The following is a 17,268-nucleotide window of genomic DNA, read 5'->3' on the forward strand; positions in this document are numbered from 1 at the left end:
CCATGTGAGAATGAAAGAAAACCGAAATACATAAATTTTTATTTAAATGCGTACCAACAGACACAAGAAAACTTAGACAAACAAACAAACACACACACACACACACACACACACACACACACACACACACACACACAAAAGGAACAACACAAAAGGAACACCAAACACAAAGCACAGCACAGCACAGCTAGAATTCTACTTTATGCTGAAATATTCTAAAATGTGTTTTACAATACAATTAAACATCAAAGCATGAGCTATTCCTCTGTGATCTTTAACACCCTAGTGAACAAACCCCACACACCCTCTTCCACTTACAGTGCTGAGGAAAAGTTGCTGAACGTCATGGCTAATTACTAGATAGAGACAGAAGACTGCATCGTTATGTGAACCAGGACACACTCATATCTGCATTCAAATACATCATAAACCATTCAACGACTACATTATTTTCTTGTGCTTATTTCTTAACTGTATTAGTAATTGCATCTTAATAAAGATACTGAGACAATGCTTGCAAAAAAAACACAAACACCAGGGAAGATATGTCTAACACATACAGCAGTTAGGAAAATAAAAGTGAGATCTGCACTAAATTACTAAATAAACAGATGCTGAGGTTGGCTCGGATACTTTTCATGAGCTATAAAAATGGTGCAAAAAGGGAAAAGAGAACACTATTCCTTCCATACCTAGCTATAGAGGGAACACCTGCTGTAAAATAAACACGGGCTCATACTGAAACCCGGCGAGGTACCCGGCGAGTCCTGTGTACTGTACGATTGAGTTCCTAGGTGTATGATCGTTACGTTTAGAGTGGAAAAAGCAACCAAAAATACAAAGTCATTTGTGAGAATATGATGTAAACTTTAATGTGCCCTCCACATCTGAAATATAAATGCTTCGCATATCACTCACTTCTTTAAGCCTAAGGGTTTAAAGAGTACTTACAGTATCTACCACCAGATCTTGCAAACCTGCAATCTGCAAATGAAAGTGTTTTACTGGCGTTTAACTGAGCAAACTCTGCAAACCCCCTTCCCAAAACACTTGCAACCATTGCAACAAAAAGAAATACAACTTTAAAGTACACCAATACGGGCTATTAAACTATTTGCTTAAAAGTAAACGCATGTGATGTTTCTATTTATAAAAATGTTTTCATGGATTTACTTTTTCCTTTCGTTAGGATGGTAGCCTATTTTGAACCATGCTTTATATAGCATATGCTCATAGGTATCAACGTCGAGACCATTCCCTTCAAAACATAAGCGGACAAATTTAGCAGTCCTTTTTAGAGTTTATGGAGCATGCTAGTGTACGCCTTAAATCAAGCACTCTTTGACAGATTCCCTTATTTCACTGAATGCCAACAGAGAGCTGAACTCTCTCAGGTCATGCTGTTGAATATCAACCAGTAAATCTTCTCTTTATTCATAAATGACTACTACAAAGCAAAATTCTAACTACACTGGCCACTCAGAGGAGGCTGAAGCTACTTTTGGGATTATTGCAAAATCATTGATCCTGGCTCAAAAGGTGTCCCTTCACTTGAATAAAGCTTTAATGAGGCTCTGGTGTACGGCAACGTGCCCCGACAATTGGCTCAATGCGCTGGCCAATCAGAGTGACACGTGACCCCCTAATCCCTCTTTATGAGACGGGTAAGAGCGTGTTGTCACTGTTGGTTTTGTGAATCGGCAGCCAAAATCCCCAATGATTTGTTAGGAAGGACAGATCTGAGAAGAGTAAGAGAAACAAAGCAGCGCCGGGGAAAGAGCGAGAAAGAGAGGGAGCGAGAGAGAGGGAGAGAGAGAGAGAGAAGGAGAGTATGTGTGTGTCTCTGAGATGACAGAGCTTGGCTGAGAGAGTCCTCTGTGTGTAAATCGTGTGTCCACATGCGAGCGCTCACCTTCCCTCTGAGCAGATTAACCTAACGCTCAATCCCGAGAGAGCAACAGGCGGGCGACACACAGAACAACTTCATTGATGGTGGGGGTGGGAAAGAGTAGAGTATAGGCGTGAGCGTACGTCCTTTGCTCCTTGCCAAAGGCAATTTCACCTCTGTTATTTCACAGCAGAAACGTCAAGAACACTGAGTAATCCAAAAATACAACGGCGCCTCAAATCAAGCAAACAAATCACACTTTACTGAAATCTTACTAAGCTAATAGAACTTATAAAATCAGAGACATTAGCCTTGCACTGAGCTGTGCTTGTATTTACAGTAGTCACAAAACAACCCAGAGATGGTCGCAACACCAAATGCCCCTGGATGTGGCTGTACTTTTCCAGGATGTCTTCACAATCACGGCCTTTACTCAATTACTTTTCGCAAAAAAAAGGTAGTTAAATAAAGTTGAATCATTTGCAGAAATCATGACATTGAGTAAATAGTTCATTTGCATCTCGAATGATGACACTAATTTACAGGTAGCGTATAAAAAGTTGTATTATATTCATCTTATATATACGAGTGAATACAATTATAGTGTGCATACGATCTGCATTTGACACACTCAGTCTTAGCTATAGCCTCTACCCACTGTTTCTCTATGGTAACAGAAATGAAAAGTACAGAGCCACAATCTAATATGTGAAACAAGCCTTACTCTTATGTGCAAATATCGATAAGGGGTTCTATGCCAAAATATGAATGCAACTGTATTTGACATTTCTTAAAAGCAATGGCAATTGCCACAGGTTATTTGAGGTAGTGTTCCCTGTCCCACCCTTTATGACAAAATCAAATTAGCCTGGTAAAAGAGACACACATTTCAAGAAAACGGTCAGAAAAAAAAGTTAACAGAACATTGTCTACTGTACCAAAAGCTATCAATATCGATATGTTATGTATAATATATATTTTAAATATATTTCTTCAATTAATATAGAGCCCTGATTTACAAGCCCCATCTACACTATACACATAGCTGAATAAGTCCTTATCTTTCTGATGGGTAGAAACGGCCACCTACTAGATCTTCCTTAATCCCCAAGAAAAAAGCTTCAGTTTGTCAGAATAGTCATCACCAAGCTATCTTTCCTCCACAATTTAGCTACATTGCTTGAGTGCCTTACTTTGCACCAATAATTAATTTCCAGAGACTGAGTATAATTCCACATGGACATTGTACTATAAATACAGTAGGGAAGCTGAACCATTTGGCCTGGCAGTAATGTAAGTTAACGGGTGTGAATGTGACTTATTGTACACTGTTTAAAACAGTAAGGTATAATAACTAACCCTCATCTTGATAATATACCAGAAAAACATGTGATGTTGAGTTGGATTCATTCAGAATTCTTTGGAAAACTTTGTCGAATTGTAAAATGTGTTTATCTAATACGAGCCTAACTTTTGACAAGTTGAATTCAACCTAGAAAATGAGCCGCTCATATAAGCCTACAATTATTTAATTATTAACAGTCCATACTTTCCTAATTTGTGGGACCCGCAGAAATTGTGAATGTTATTCTGGGTTGTGACCCGTTATAAATGCATAGGCTTCAGTAGATTCACACGCGACTACCGGTACATATATTGAAACGAATAGGCCTATACGAATATTTCAGAGTAATCATTTTTAAATACTACATAATACAAGTCATATACCGAGAATATGAGTCGCCCTAGTAGCCCATTGTGCGCCTGTTGATACGGCGTTGCGATATTGTGGGAAATAAACACTTCAAGGTCAAAGCACACATTAACAATACCACAAGACAAACCGTGACTCTCGTAAATAGACTCCGCAAAACGCTACTTTGCTGCGTTTAGCCTATAGGTCTGGAGATACAATGGTCATGGTTACGTTGTATAGTTTGTTGGGAGGCAACGCGCTTCAAAATCGCACTCAAGTATACCGGTCATGTCAAACGGACACATACAATTAATTATAAATAAAGAGACCTCGCTGCTCGAGATACAACGTGTCCTCTGGATGTGACAAAAATAATTATAGATGTAGGAGCACGCTACTCACTTTATTATGCATGAAATCTGTCCGGTAAGTGTGAGATACCACAGGCAGTCTCCGGCTGTGTCGTCCGGCCGAATGACAGCGTAGAGGAAGCCGTTGCGTGCCAGGGATGGACTTCGCAAAGACGCACTTAAATCCAGCACGGGCAGGAACGCAACATGAAAAAGAACCGTGCCGAAAAGTCGCCTATGTGTGTCTAAAATGACAACAACAAAAAACAAGTCGGTCTCTCGTCTGAAAGTGTGTTTGAGGACAGTGAGGATGGTTGCTTGGTCTCCAGTGATGTGTCGGCGAAAGGAATGGGACGGTTAAAGCCGTGGACGTCTGTAGCTGATGATGTTGTGAGGGCTGTTTCTGATCGCTCCCACAATCCCGGTCGAGTCTCTCACTCACCCTCTCTTAGCGCGAGGAGAAATAATCGGTTTTACTCCTGAAAGGGGGCGGGCTCACACTTCCCAACTACTTTAATGAAAGAGGCATAGCAATAATGCATTACTATCTCAAACCCGATCAAGAGGACAGACAATTAAGCACCGTGAAAGGACTGTCAGTGTATGATTATGCGATCTAAATAACCGTGGAGGGTGCGTTTTCAACTACATCAAATTAAAGTTACCAAACTGTTGTTGTTGTCCTTGTAATATATTCTATTAACTTTACGCACTGACATTAATTAAGCGCTAAATATAGTTGACTTTAATCTGTTTTTTATTTATTTATCGGATGCAGCATAGCCTATAGGCCTAGATGAAACAACCACAATACTACTACTACTACTACTACTTATAATAATGGTAATAATAATAATGTATTGTTTCAATTTGTCAAAGGATATTTTCTAAAAACATTCAAGATCTTTGCACAAGTAGATGTTTCTGTGAGAAAATGCAATGTTCCGGATCTACAAGAGCTGTCCTGCATCTGCCAATCATTCTCCAGTCCCCAGTTATCTCACAAGATAAGGCCTGACACAGACAGTAAGCATGAGGAAATTAGCAAGTGTTATCCCCCAACCAAAAGATTTGAAAACATCCACTCTATTAGTGTGAAGATAACAATAAAAACAGCAAGCATGCCTCTTCAGATAAGACAGAGGAGCCAAACCTATTTGTGAGATGATCCCAGATAGGCCTGGTAATACCAGGACTCTATTATATTCAAATTATATGCATCTCAACCTCAAGTTTCTTGAATAGTAGTTGGAAAAATAACAATCTTAATTTCCCCTTTGTGTCAAAAGTATTCCTGGCCATAGACTCGCTTAGCATTATTTTAACCCCTGTACAGGCCTTTCACCTCAGTACAATACAAGGCAAGACAGAGAAAAAGGGGAAACATGAAATCAGACGTAAATAAATCACGCTTGCTAATCTGCTTGACGGGCGGACATTACTGCCTGCAACTGAAGCCTGTGGTGTCCGATAACTCGGGATACCACCTTCACATCACGTGACCCTTTCATCTTCAATCGCATTTCCTCTGACTAAACCCCAGAATAATTGATAGGCTAGAATGTGTTAGACATAGTAGGCCCATCACAAAACATGACAGTTATCAATGGCAGGCCGTGAAGCTCAGCATGCTGAAACAGTGAAACCCCCCCCCCCCCCACGAACACACAGGTCACATAGTAACTCTAACATATCGTATAACTTTGTATAGGATAGTTGAATCTGAGTGTTATGATGATCATTTGTGGAGCCTTGCTCACAGGGTGGTGCTGTGTATTTTTATTGTGTCGTTTGTTGGGGGTTGCTATGGATTGACAGACTGTACCCACCACATTCACTATTCCTTCGTTTTCAGTCGTCAAACTCCATGCCCTTTGTGGTGTGTGTGTTGTTTGTAGTCTGTCAGTGATTCATCCGAATTCATCAGTGTTTGAGGTCGTCTTCAAATGGTTGGCACTTGGAGAGATCAGAGGATGGTAATCAGACTGGGAGAATGCTGGGTAAACCAGTCACTCGTAGAATAGTGTGTGTGAGATGCAATGGCTATATTGAAAGTATACAACTATTGGGAAAGTTGACCTGAAGTGGCGAGAATCTAGAGGGAGGAGTCTACGGTAAAGAGACTTGCTCAGTCAACGCACACAAATGACTGAACTTACTCGAAGGAGTTGCAAATTAGATGCCACTATGGCTGCACAATGTATAACTCAATGGCCTCTGAACAGTATGAAAATAGTAATAAAGTAGCCCGTGCTCTGCATCATGGGCAAACACTATGTGTATGTAACATTATCATATCATTTATATTGGATAACTTTATATAGGGATTGAGTTATTATAGCACTTGATCGTATTGCAGAGAGGCGTGAGACTGATCGGGTCAGCACATCTAACTGAGTCTGTTTTGTCTTGTGGGTATACGGTTGCTGACAAAATGTTACAAATCTGAAGACATTGTTGTGCCACTCTCTTTTCATGTGAACAGCCATTCCAGGACATTGTTACATCTTCTCGTCTCCCACTCTCCTCATTGTCTTTGTCCTGCCTTGTAAATAGATTGACTTGCTAGTTTCCTAAACTAGCCTGACATATCATTATGGCCCGCTGATAGCAACCCCTACACCCTCTTTTATCTTGCCACAATATATAATGTTGAATGTTGTCCGTTAATGAACTAACCATATTTAAGTAAATCTAAATCCCTTAGTAATGCGTCACGTCATCTAATTGAAGCAGGGTCACGGAGCATAATATACAACATACCTTTGCATTTAACATGGCCCGACATAGAAGATTTGGCTAGTTTACTATTTTGTGTACAACAGCATATAGACCTATATTTCCCATAAAACAACATTTAGCCCACCCCTGGATCCCACTGTCCCCCCCCCCCCCCCCCCCCCCCCCATTATTCGAAATTCCCAACCTGTACATGTTTAGCACTTTAAGGGAATTGACAGTCACATGCATATAATGTACTGTTTGCCAGAATGATTATGCAATTTGAAATATGTCACTCTGTATATACACACGGTAGGCTTTTGGTCGAATGCAATTTCATGAGGTTTGGCATGAATTGTGCATGGAGGAGATGAGGAAAACGATGACTGGTTGTGAGTCAAACACACAAGTGCGGTTACGGATATTGATCTTACTCAGATAGTCTTTAAAGAATTCTCTGGCAGTGACTTTATAGCATGTGACACATAATAGGCTGCCTGATGTGTGTGTGTTTTTGTAATGGGTAGAAAAAAAAGGGAGCCGGTCTGCCTTTCATAAGAGCACTGTAAACACCAATACATTTCCTGGGTAAACAGGAACAGCCCAGGCCAGGTGTAATCTGTTGTCGATCATGCTCATGTGAAAACACAATCTGCCTGTCACAGTTGATAAGGTTGTCAAGCACTCAGTCCCACCCCGGAGAATCAGCTTAGCGCTGCAGTGACATATTTGAAGAGGCTTCCAATTGTTGGTGTGTAACAGTCTCTCTCTGTCTCCTATTCCGTAATGAGTTGGAGAGAGACAGGTGTTATTTTGACATTGGCTTGATTTTACATGATGAGGCCAAATGCATTGTAGTGACCTACAGGCTAACTTCACACAGGATCCATAGGTCTATAGATTGTGTGTGTGTGTGTGCGAGTGCTAATGCCTGTGTGTGTGTGTGTGCGTGCGTGCGTGTGTGCGCGTGTCTCTGCGTACCACACTACAATCACACTACAATCTACTACTGTGCTTAAACAGTAGCGGAAGTGCCAGAGATCTCTAGATCAGTCCACCATATGTACTGGCTATTGATCTCATGGAAGATACACCAATACAATACTCACTGCACAGTGCACAGGAGAATTTTCAGAGACAAAGATATACACTGTGGGATCTTTCTCTTCCCCTCTTCTGCAGTATTTGTGTAAGTGATCCAAAGCATTACATTACATATAATTTTGTCTGCCTTATTAATAAAGCCCATAATGAAACTCTGAAGGCAATATCATTAGTAATTACATTTGTAGAATGATACCACTGTACAGTATAATTAGAAAAGCAACGGCAAGAAAGCCACTTTTTAATTAACAGAAGCCATATGCCCTTATGCAAGACAATTGTGTTTAATATATACTTCTGTACACAATGACACAATAGTTTCCCACATTTCAAGGGTGAGAACATCGTGCAACGAAGTGCATTTGCATGTGGTGAATTATGAAAAGGTTGTGTAGCTGTATACACTGTATACACTGTAGGAATTGAAAAGTCAGAAAAGTCAAGTATCAGAAAGATATCTAAATATGTTTTGTTTTGGGTTTTTCCCCTCTCTACAGGAAGTGAGAAATGGTTCAGTACTACTAATGGTTCAGAACTACCAATGATTCAGTGATACTAATGGTTCAGTACGACCTAGTGGTTTTCCAGTCACCCTCTCTGGCCTGAGCCACTGAATTCACCCATAAAAGCAGTGTAACTGTCACGGACAGGGGCGGCTCGGGACAGAGGGGCGGCTCGGGAGGCGAGAAGGATCGGAGGACCAAAATGTGGCGTGGTATGTGTTCATCATGAATTTTAATAAAGAAAACACTGAACACTGAAACACACTATACAAAAACAATAAACAAAATAACGACCGTGAAGCTAATGAGAACTTTGCTGACACAAGCAATCAACATAGACAATCACCCACAAACAAACAGTGCAACCCAGGCTACCTAAGTATGATTCTCAATCAGAGACAACTAATGACACCTGCCTCTGATTGAGAACCATACTAGGCCGAAACATACAAATCCCCAAATCATAGAAAAACAAAGATAGACTGCCCACCCCAACTCACGCCCTGACCATACTAAATAAATACAAAACAAAGGAAATAAACGTCAGAGCGTGACAGTGACGTTAGCAGGAGACACATGGGGATTATACTGTACTGTAAAACCCCCAGACCTACAGTCCAATACAGGGCTCAACTAGCATTACTATCTTTCTTTCAATTGCCCGACCCCCTCACTATTCCCCCCACTAGCAATGGATCAAGAGCACTGTAAAATATTCCTCCATACAATGCAGAGATCCAGTCTTTTCACTATTCATTGTGGCAGTACTTTATATTATTTCCCCCATAAAGTCCTAAAGAGCTTTCATTTAGCTAGAGGCGATTTTCTGGGTGAGGCATGTATAACTACATTTTTTTGTAGGCCGAAAGCTACAATACCACGACGCAATGCACATACAGTGGTAGCGTGTTCACAATTGTACTTCTCGATGCTAAAAGCTTATTAGATGTCGAAATAATTTGATATCGTCGACGGACTATCGTAACTGCACGTTGAAGGTTTTTCCACAACTTTTGCTTGACAACTGGTGAAGTAGTGGTGAAGTCGTCACAGAGCTTTGCCACGTGAGAGATGCTTTTGGTAGCTTGCATGTTGTCTTGTTCAAACAGCGTCCGAACACTACACCTCTGATACATTATGGATGAGGCACAAGCAGCAGGACAAGCTCTCCCTTTATTCTGCCTGACACTTCTGTTACCCCACAGGAAAAGGCCCACGGTCGTGTGACTGTGTTCGCTGGCTGAACTACTGCTATTGGTACTGAAGGGTGAGGCCACCATTGGGGACGTGTTGGGTCTTCACCTTGAGCTAACCACCACCTACCCTGCTCTGCCAAACGGTTCACGACTAAACATACAAGACTTGGCTGGTCATTATATAGATAAACTCATTCATTATTCAAATAATGATACTATAATCACATGGCTTTCCCAGGGTTTGATGTTGAAAGCTCAAAGTATTGTTATGTCCTCCGTGTGGAGACCAATGCACGGCATGTTGAGTTGTTATGCAGTTATAGGTGCTGTCTATAGGGGAGCCATAGACCCTTGTCAAAGCTGATTCAATTGGCTTAGCAAATGAGCTATGCGTGGCATTGGCCAGTGAAACTTATGACGACTCATTGTTCAACTATCTAACAAGAAACTGCAAATGATAGTATCCCACACAGTTTTCTTGTTAATGGAAGGTACACATGTCATTGCTACATCTTTGTTTCAATGGGTCGTAAAATATTAAGAATTGCCATTCCTTTGTAGATAGCATCCCACAGTCTCATTAACAGTGCTGAATATTTAATCAATACATGAAGAGTTTTAATATTCACATAAACTTCCATTTGCTGTAGCCCCTCAAGCTGCTAAAATCGCAAACGCTGACAGGGACAGTCGTCTCCGCTTCCTAAACTCCCTCGTTTCTTCTCTTCAGAGAACGCAGGATGGCTGTGGTTTCGCTCTGCTCGTCAGTCTTTCACTCAAAGTTCCCTTTGTCTCCAGATGACTTCATGGGAGAGAAAAAAGAATGGCTTCTCCCTCGCTAATGATTTTTCCTCCTTTTGAACGGCTGGAAAGTAATTCGCTCCTGACTGCTCAGAAACAGGCAGAGTTATTTTATTGTGTCAGCCCCTCTATAACAGAGCCTGTGTAGTGGGGATGCCAACGTAACATTTTCTTTCTCCAGTGGAGGGGTGCCAACCGGTGTTTCCTGAGGCTGAGCAGAGGCTGTACCTGACAGATGTTGTGTGTTACCCTGTGGCATTGGAAAGATCACACACGTGATTTGACATTTCAGCAGTCATGGTCATAATGTGAATATTTAAACTGATCAAGGTAGAGTATCGGTCGTTGTTAACATAAATCCTACTGCCGTAAGGTAAATCATATTTAAGAATCTGACATGATCATCATTTGTAGTTTTGAGCTGTTATTATACAGCATATACAAGACGTTTACACAGTCTGAATGCTCTTCACCAGCTGCTGAATTCATTTATATTATAAAATGATATATTTGCCCCTGAAGTATGCATGCAATTAGGCATGCTGCACACACACACGTACACACACTTCTGTACAGTACATGTATACACTTACATAACACAAGTGCACACCTTGCTTTAGCACCATAAGAGCTGGTATAATGGGCAGAAGAAGAGTGGTGTAACAGAATTGGTTGATAGGTTAGAGGGTGTACAGTGCAGTATGTGTGTGAGTGGGGATAGGCCCTGTGGCGCGCTACAGGGGGAAAGAAATCCAATCATAAATTATTCAAATGAGATCTGAGAGTCCAGGCCACTTGCGTGACAAGGATGTCCTTCCACCTAGGTCTTGTTCAGCCTGGGCCCCAGGACCTCTCAATACTGTGCCCAGACCTGATCTAGGGTCAGTCCATACGCAAGGCTTTGGGCCTTTCAGACACCTGCATGGCTTGTAAACCACCAGGTTAAAGTGGTACAGCTGTTTGTGCATCAGTAAGGCTGGGGCCTAAAATGAGGGCATGAGGTCTGGGGACGGGAGAATAGAACTGATGATTCCCATGACAACCACTACACAGCACAACTACCTACAGCAGCGGTGACCTCCACCCATTCTCCTGACTACTTAACATCACTCGGCAGAACTATGCAGCATGTGTCTCCCACATACAGCAACTGACTCTGATAACATCTAGCTGTGAAGCAAAGCAAATGGAAGTCGTTGTGCTTTAATGTGAAACGCAGCCCTAACATGATCCAGTAGGCCCCGCGACCCCCGGCAAAGGGAGACACAGTGTGGCAGACGTGAGGCGGCGTCTAATCTCTCCGTGCCTCCAGCGTCACACTTATTCTTATTCAGACGCCATCAGACAGGAGGCAAGCCACTGAGATTAGCTGCAGATCAAAAGGCTTGCTGCCTCGCGTAGTGCGAGCACCATTAATGTTTTGTAGATTTAGGCAGCCCCAGTGCGTGCACTGGCACTCTGTAGGGGCGGCAGAGAAACTGAGCGGCGTACTGTACAAACGGCACCGACACTGCTCAGGGGGGTAGACTTAGACTGGAAAGGTATTTTTCATAAACGAGGCCTGACTGCCGCTGGGACGTGGAAATTTGAAATTAAATAATAAAGCGAGTAGAAGAGAAAGGGGAAAAAATAAAAATACTAGGCCCGTTACTGCAAGCAATTACAGTGGAACAAAGATACTTGTCCTTTCTCTGCCTTTGCGATGAAACTGCTTCCATGTGTATAATACGTCTTGGTTAAGTGATCATTTATTTTGAATATGAATTGCACTTTCTACGATAACATGGCTTGTGTATCCAAAGATCATGGCGTCTGGATCAGCAATATCCAGCATAACCATGACAACTACTGCCAAGCCATATAACAAGAGCAATTAAAACACAACAGTAGCTATGGACGCCTATAGATCCTGCTTTCTCCGCAATCTTCTTTCTACGTAAGGCTTAATGTAAATCCAAACAAGCATATCGATTGCACCAGACTTATAAAATGACCAGGACAATGTGCTCAAGTCTAATCTCTGTAATTCAGGTAGCCAAGTTTAGATACAAACAAAGACCTAAACACATGGTTATCTTTTATGCTGTGATTGTCAGGTGTACTACTGACCCCACAATAAGTGTAATTTGTCATTACGGATAGAAGGTCAATTTGGAGTGGATCAAGACTGTGAGAAGCTTCCAAGAGGATGGGTAGGTACAGGAAAGTGACACAGGAAATGGTACAGAGTGGTAGCGAAGCGACAGGATGGGGGTGGTGGTTGGAGGTCGCCACCCTGCAGAGAGGGTTTTCTCAACTCCGCTTCCGATCAAAGCGGTGGAATTTGGTGGCAAAAAGTGTGTAAGTGAAGAGAGATCTTTGTAAACTGGTTTGAAGAGATGTCTCCTCTTTTCAGGGTTAATGTTAAGAGGTAAAAAAAAAGGTTGTGCCTCACAATGTATGCCTGAACCTACTACTAAGCTATATGAAATTGTTTTAAGAAGGTCATACCGATGATCATTTTTCTATTTGATTTAGAATTTTAAGATCCCTTGAAGTATCAAAACAATATATGGAAAATCATCTGTACCAACTTCAGAAGAGTCCCAAGACGTTTTTGAGGGGATCACCACACAGTGTTCACCACATAGTGTTCATGAGAGTCTCATCTTTCTTTGTAGGCCAAACCTTTCTGACCCAACAGGCAGTTTTGTGGTCTGACAAACACCGCTCCATCTCTGTCACCTTTCACTGCCGATGCGGAAATGCGATGTCCTAAAACAGTTGATTGATTGAAAACAGATATGTCTAGCTTAAAACTGACCGATTTTTGTGGGGATTTTTATATTATGCTAATACGATTTCCGAGGGGGCATGGACAGCGACTCTAGGTTAATACTCTATATTAACCCAATAATCTTGGTGGGAGAAATAAGAATGGTACAATGTATACCATTATACAAATGTACATTTGTTCATTTGCAGTAACTCTGTTATTATTATTGTTATTATGGATATTATTAAATTGTTATAATAGATATTACTGCTACTGAATTGCCTGTTGATGGGCCATCAACTTTAATCTGGTTGCTAAATTAGGCTCCCAGAACATTCCCACATGCCCAATCGGCAATACAAAAATGACTTCCTTAAATCAAATGTCTGAAGAAAAAGTTTAACAAAGCCATTCAGCATCCATAAAAATCTAACTAAACTTTTGTTTGGATATGGAATTCTTCCTGGTTGTTTTAGGACGTTTGCCTGCTATTGAGTACATTTGTCTACCCCTGCCTTCATAGAGGCAGTTGGTTCAATATCAACTCCCTTCAGTTGGTGGAATATGACACATTTCCTCTTTGTTTCACAGCTCAGCGTGTAATATCTTACTTAGTGTTAATCTGTGTGACAAAAATTGATATTGATGTCTGCAGCAGCCATTTAGGTAGCTACCTTGCAGGTGTAAGCCATTTGTAAGGAAAACAGCATGTTGAAGCCAGGCGCTTTTCACTCACAGAGGATTTCAGATTGCGCAATGAGGTGTTATTAGCAATTAACCTTAGGAAGATCAATAACCCAAACTGACTGAATACACAATGCAGTATTGTTATTATTAAGTTCTTCTTTAGACAGTCAAACCTTTCGTCATGCCTTAGAGAAGTAAAAAGGTAGACATATGTAGCTACAGGAGCCTCGATTGGCCATTCACTCGCACAGAAGTGATTGGCAACAGCTGTTAGTGACTGCCCGATCTCCAGCTTCAGCATAGCTCAACCCTTAAGATTTTCCATCCACTTGGTTCTCTGTCACGCACTAAGTGTAAGTACCTAAGGTAAAACAACCTAGCGTCAATTATCTGCCCTTGTCCGTCCATATGGGTTCGATAACACAACAAAATTATTGTTTCACTTTTCAATAAAGTCCAAATGAATAATTTACTAACAATAGGCGAATACTATATTACAAGAGAGTTAGTTGTTTGACAGATTTATTGCCGTTGGCTTGGAACATGCCATCATCCACTCTATGGCAAAAAGAGCACCACTGCCAGAACCTGATTTTTCCACATGCAGAAAGTCACAGTACACCATGGAGAGGAAAAGGGGAAGGTGGGATTGTGCTCTGTAAACTCACCCGTGCCGTTCTTTGCTTCTCCAGGAAGTATCACCCTACAGAACCAATTGAAGGCCAGCTCAATCAAACAGTCACAAGTGGGAAAAAAAGAGATACATGTTAGAGATAAAAGTGAAAGAAGAGTAAAAAGTTAACTGAAAAACAAAACGAAAAATGTCCTGCATGTATAAAAGCCAGACCAGCTGGCTTTGAACAGAAACCCCAGTTTTGGGTTGTGTTTAGCCTCCGATCTCTTTCCACACTGAACTCAGGAGTTGTTCTGGCCAACCACCCACCCCCACCCCATGTCCCCCTCTCCCCTCCAGCCGGTCCACCTGCCTCAGTCACTCCTGAGTATATTTAGTCCTCTGAGGGATCAGTGACACCCAGACCTTTGTCAGCGGTGGCATATATTCACTAGATTATTGCCCCCCAAATAATATTGCCGTCCAATAAGGGGCACAAAAAAATAAAACAAATTACAGTCTTGTATTTTTTTAAATAACCACAATATTCAGGAAATAGTTAAATGAATACCGGATAAAATCATCCAAAGCAGCTAGAAGAAAGTTGAATAAATGAAATAAGCCTTAGTATCAACTAAATAATCACAAAAGTAGAGTTCAGAAGAGGAACTTCTTTTTACGTGGTTATTTTCCAGTGACGAAATATGACAATCTCAAAATCTAACAATATTGAATGGTACTCCTATATTATTTCATGCTTCCACTGAAATAAAAAAAACAAATGTACAGATGAATAATATTATATGAGGGGTGATATGTTAGAAACATGAGTGAAATATGGATGAATATTCCTCCTAAACAGAAAAGGGGGACACTGTTATTAAAGATTGGGTTGGAGCACCGGCATCCTCTGATGTTTAGGGAATCACGCTGTTGTCTTTGTGCAAACACATTAGTATTGATCTGATCCTGTTATATTGTTTACATGGACAATGGAAATTCACTTATCTGTTATTTTAAGTGAGGGGGATCTCTTTGTCGACAACCTTTATACTAATGTATGATAGAGTCCATAACAATACCACTACAGGACGTTGAATCATCACAGGAATTAAACAATATTATTTACAAACTTTTACAAGCATCTCTGTGTTCAAGAGTGTATGCTCTCTCCATTGGTCTGCAAGGCAAAGCATACTCCCAGAGAGTACAAAACACATGCATGCCTTTACACACGCAAACACTAACTGGTGTCCTGCCGTCTTGATTTTGGCTGGGGTTTCCCGCCCAGCGTGATTGGGCCAGGCTTTGGAGGCCTGATCCTGAGCTCTCTCCCCTGTCTCTCTCCCCACAGGAGTCTGCTCCAATGAGAGGAGACCGAGCCCCGGAGCCTGGCTGTCTGTCTGTTGGTCTGGGCAAGGTGGAGGAGGAGGAAGAGGGATTGGCACTCTATGGCAGTTTTGCCTGGTACAGTGTACAGTACTGGACCGCAGGAGCTAGTAGGGGTACCAGCAAACGTACTGTCCCTCTTAAACAAGGACCGATCTGGGCTGTCTGAAGAATCTGTCTGTCCACACCATGTGTGAGAATGTGTTTCTTTGAGTATTTTTGTGTTTTATAGTGTGTGTGTGTGTGTGTTTAAGTTATACTATCATTGTGGGGACCAGAAGTCCTCTCAAGGATCGTAAAACAACAAACATTCTGACAAGTAGGGACATTTCGCCAGTCCCCACAAGGAAAAGGCTATTTTAGGCTTAGCGGTTAGGTTTAGTGTTACAGTTAGGGTTAGAATTAGAATTAGGGTTAGGGGTTAAGTTTAGGTGTTACATGTTGGGTTAGGGTTTTGGGTTTAAGTTATGGTTCGGTTAAGGTGAGGGAAACTAGGATTTTGAGTGGGAATCAATTGTTTGGTTCCCACAAGGATAGTGTGTGTGTATGCATGCATGCGCACGTGTGTGTGTGTGTGTGTGTGTGTGTGTGTGTGTGTGTGTGTGTGTGTGTGTGTGTGTGTGTGTGTGTGTGTGTGTGTGTGTGAGTGAGACAGAGGGTGTGGCTGGATGTACGTGCCACTGCTCTAGAGACTGCAGGCTGCGCCAGGGGTTGGACACAAAGCGTTCTGTCGAAGACAAGGTGACAGAAGATCGATAGGAAACTCGGCATGGCGCCTCCCCTGAAAACTCCTTTCATCGTTTTCTTTCCCATGTTTTCTGTTGCTTTATCGTTAAATCATCAACAGCAAATTATGGTAATTATGAACAATAATAGTGAAACCACTGACAGATTTGTGGAAGGCCGGCTGGATTTATGCATGTTTTTATAACATCACTACTGCTGTTGGCCGGCCGGGCTGAGAGCTACTGATTCAGCGTCACCTGATTCATTTGTACTTCTACTTCTCTTTTTGTCTGTGTTTATGTTTCTGTCCATCACTTCCGGTTTGTGGGTTCATGAGTGACTAATGCATGTGAGTAAATATTGTATAATGCTGATTGGCATGATACATGCCACACGCACTTGCCACATTTTGTTACGTTGCAGCCTTATTCTAAAATGTATTAAATAGTCCCCCACCCCCGCATCAATCTACACACAATACCTCATAATGAAAAATCAAAAATGGGTTTTTGACATTTTTGCAAATGTATAAAATTGAAAAAATGTAAATAAAACAACTACATAAGTATTCAGAGTATTCAGTATTTACTCAGTACTTTGTTGAAGCACCTTTGGCAGCGATTACAGCCTCAAGTCTTCTTGGGTATGATGCTACAAGCTTGGCACACCTGTATTTGGGGAGTTTCTCCCATTCCTCTCTGCAGATTCTCTCAAGCTCTGTCAGGTTGAATGGGGAGCACTGGAGGGTGAAACTTCGACCCAGTCTGAGGTCCTGAGCACTCTGAGCAGGTTTTCATCAAGGATCTCTCTGTACTTTACTCCGTTAATCTTTGCCTCGA

The 17,268-nt window shown here is 41.6% G+C and overlaps 1 protein-coding gene across 8 annotated transcripts in view; it reads right to left on the reverse strand.

The window, feature by feature from the left end:
* Nucleotides 1–14,630, reverse strand: part of mef2cb (myocyte enhancer factor 2cb) — a 100,813-nt gene extending 86,183 nt beyond the window's left edge. For 7 of the 8 annotated variants that reach the window (XM_036935519.1, XM_036935518.1, XM_036935517.1 and 4 more), the window contains exon 1: nt 14,370–14,630. The gene's annotated coding sequence lies outside the window, so the exon portion shown is untranslated. Of the gene's footprint in view, nt 1–3,986; nt 4,401–14,369 lie in introns of those variants that run through there. The other variant, XM_036935513.1, reaches the window with a different exon arrangement.
* Between the last annotated feature and the right edge of the window lie 2,638 nt (nt 14,631–17,268).

The sequence above is a fragment of the Oncorhynchus mykiss genome, chromosome 11, assembly GCF_013265735.2.
Source record: "Oncorhynchus mykiss isolate Arlee chromosome 11, USDA_OmykA_1.1, whole genome shotgun sequence".
Taxonomy (NCBI): Eukaryota; Metazoa; Chordata; class Actinopteri; order Salmoniformes; family Salmonidae; genus Oncorhynchus; species Oncorhynchus mykiss.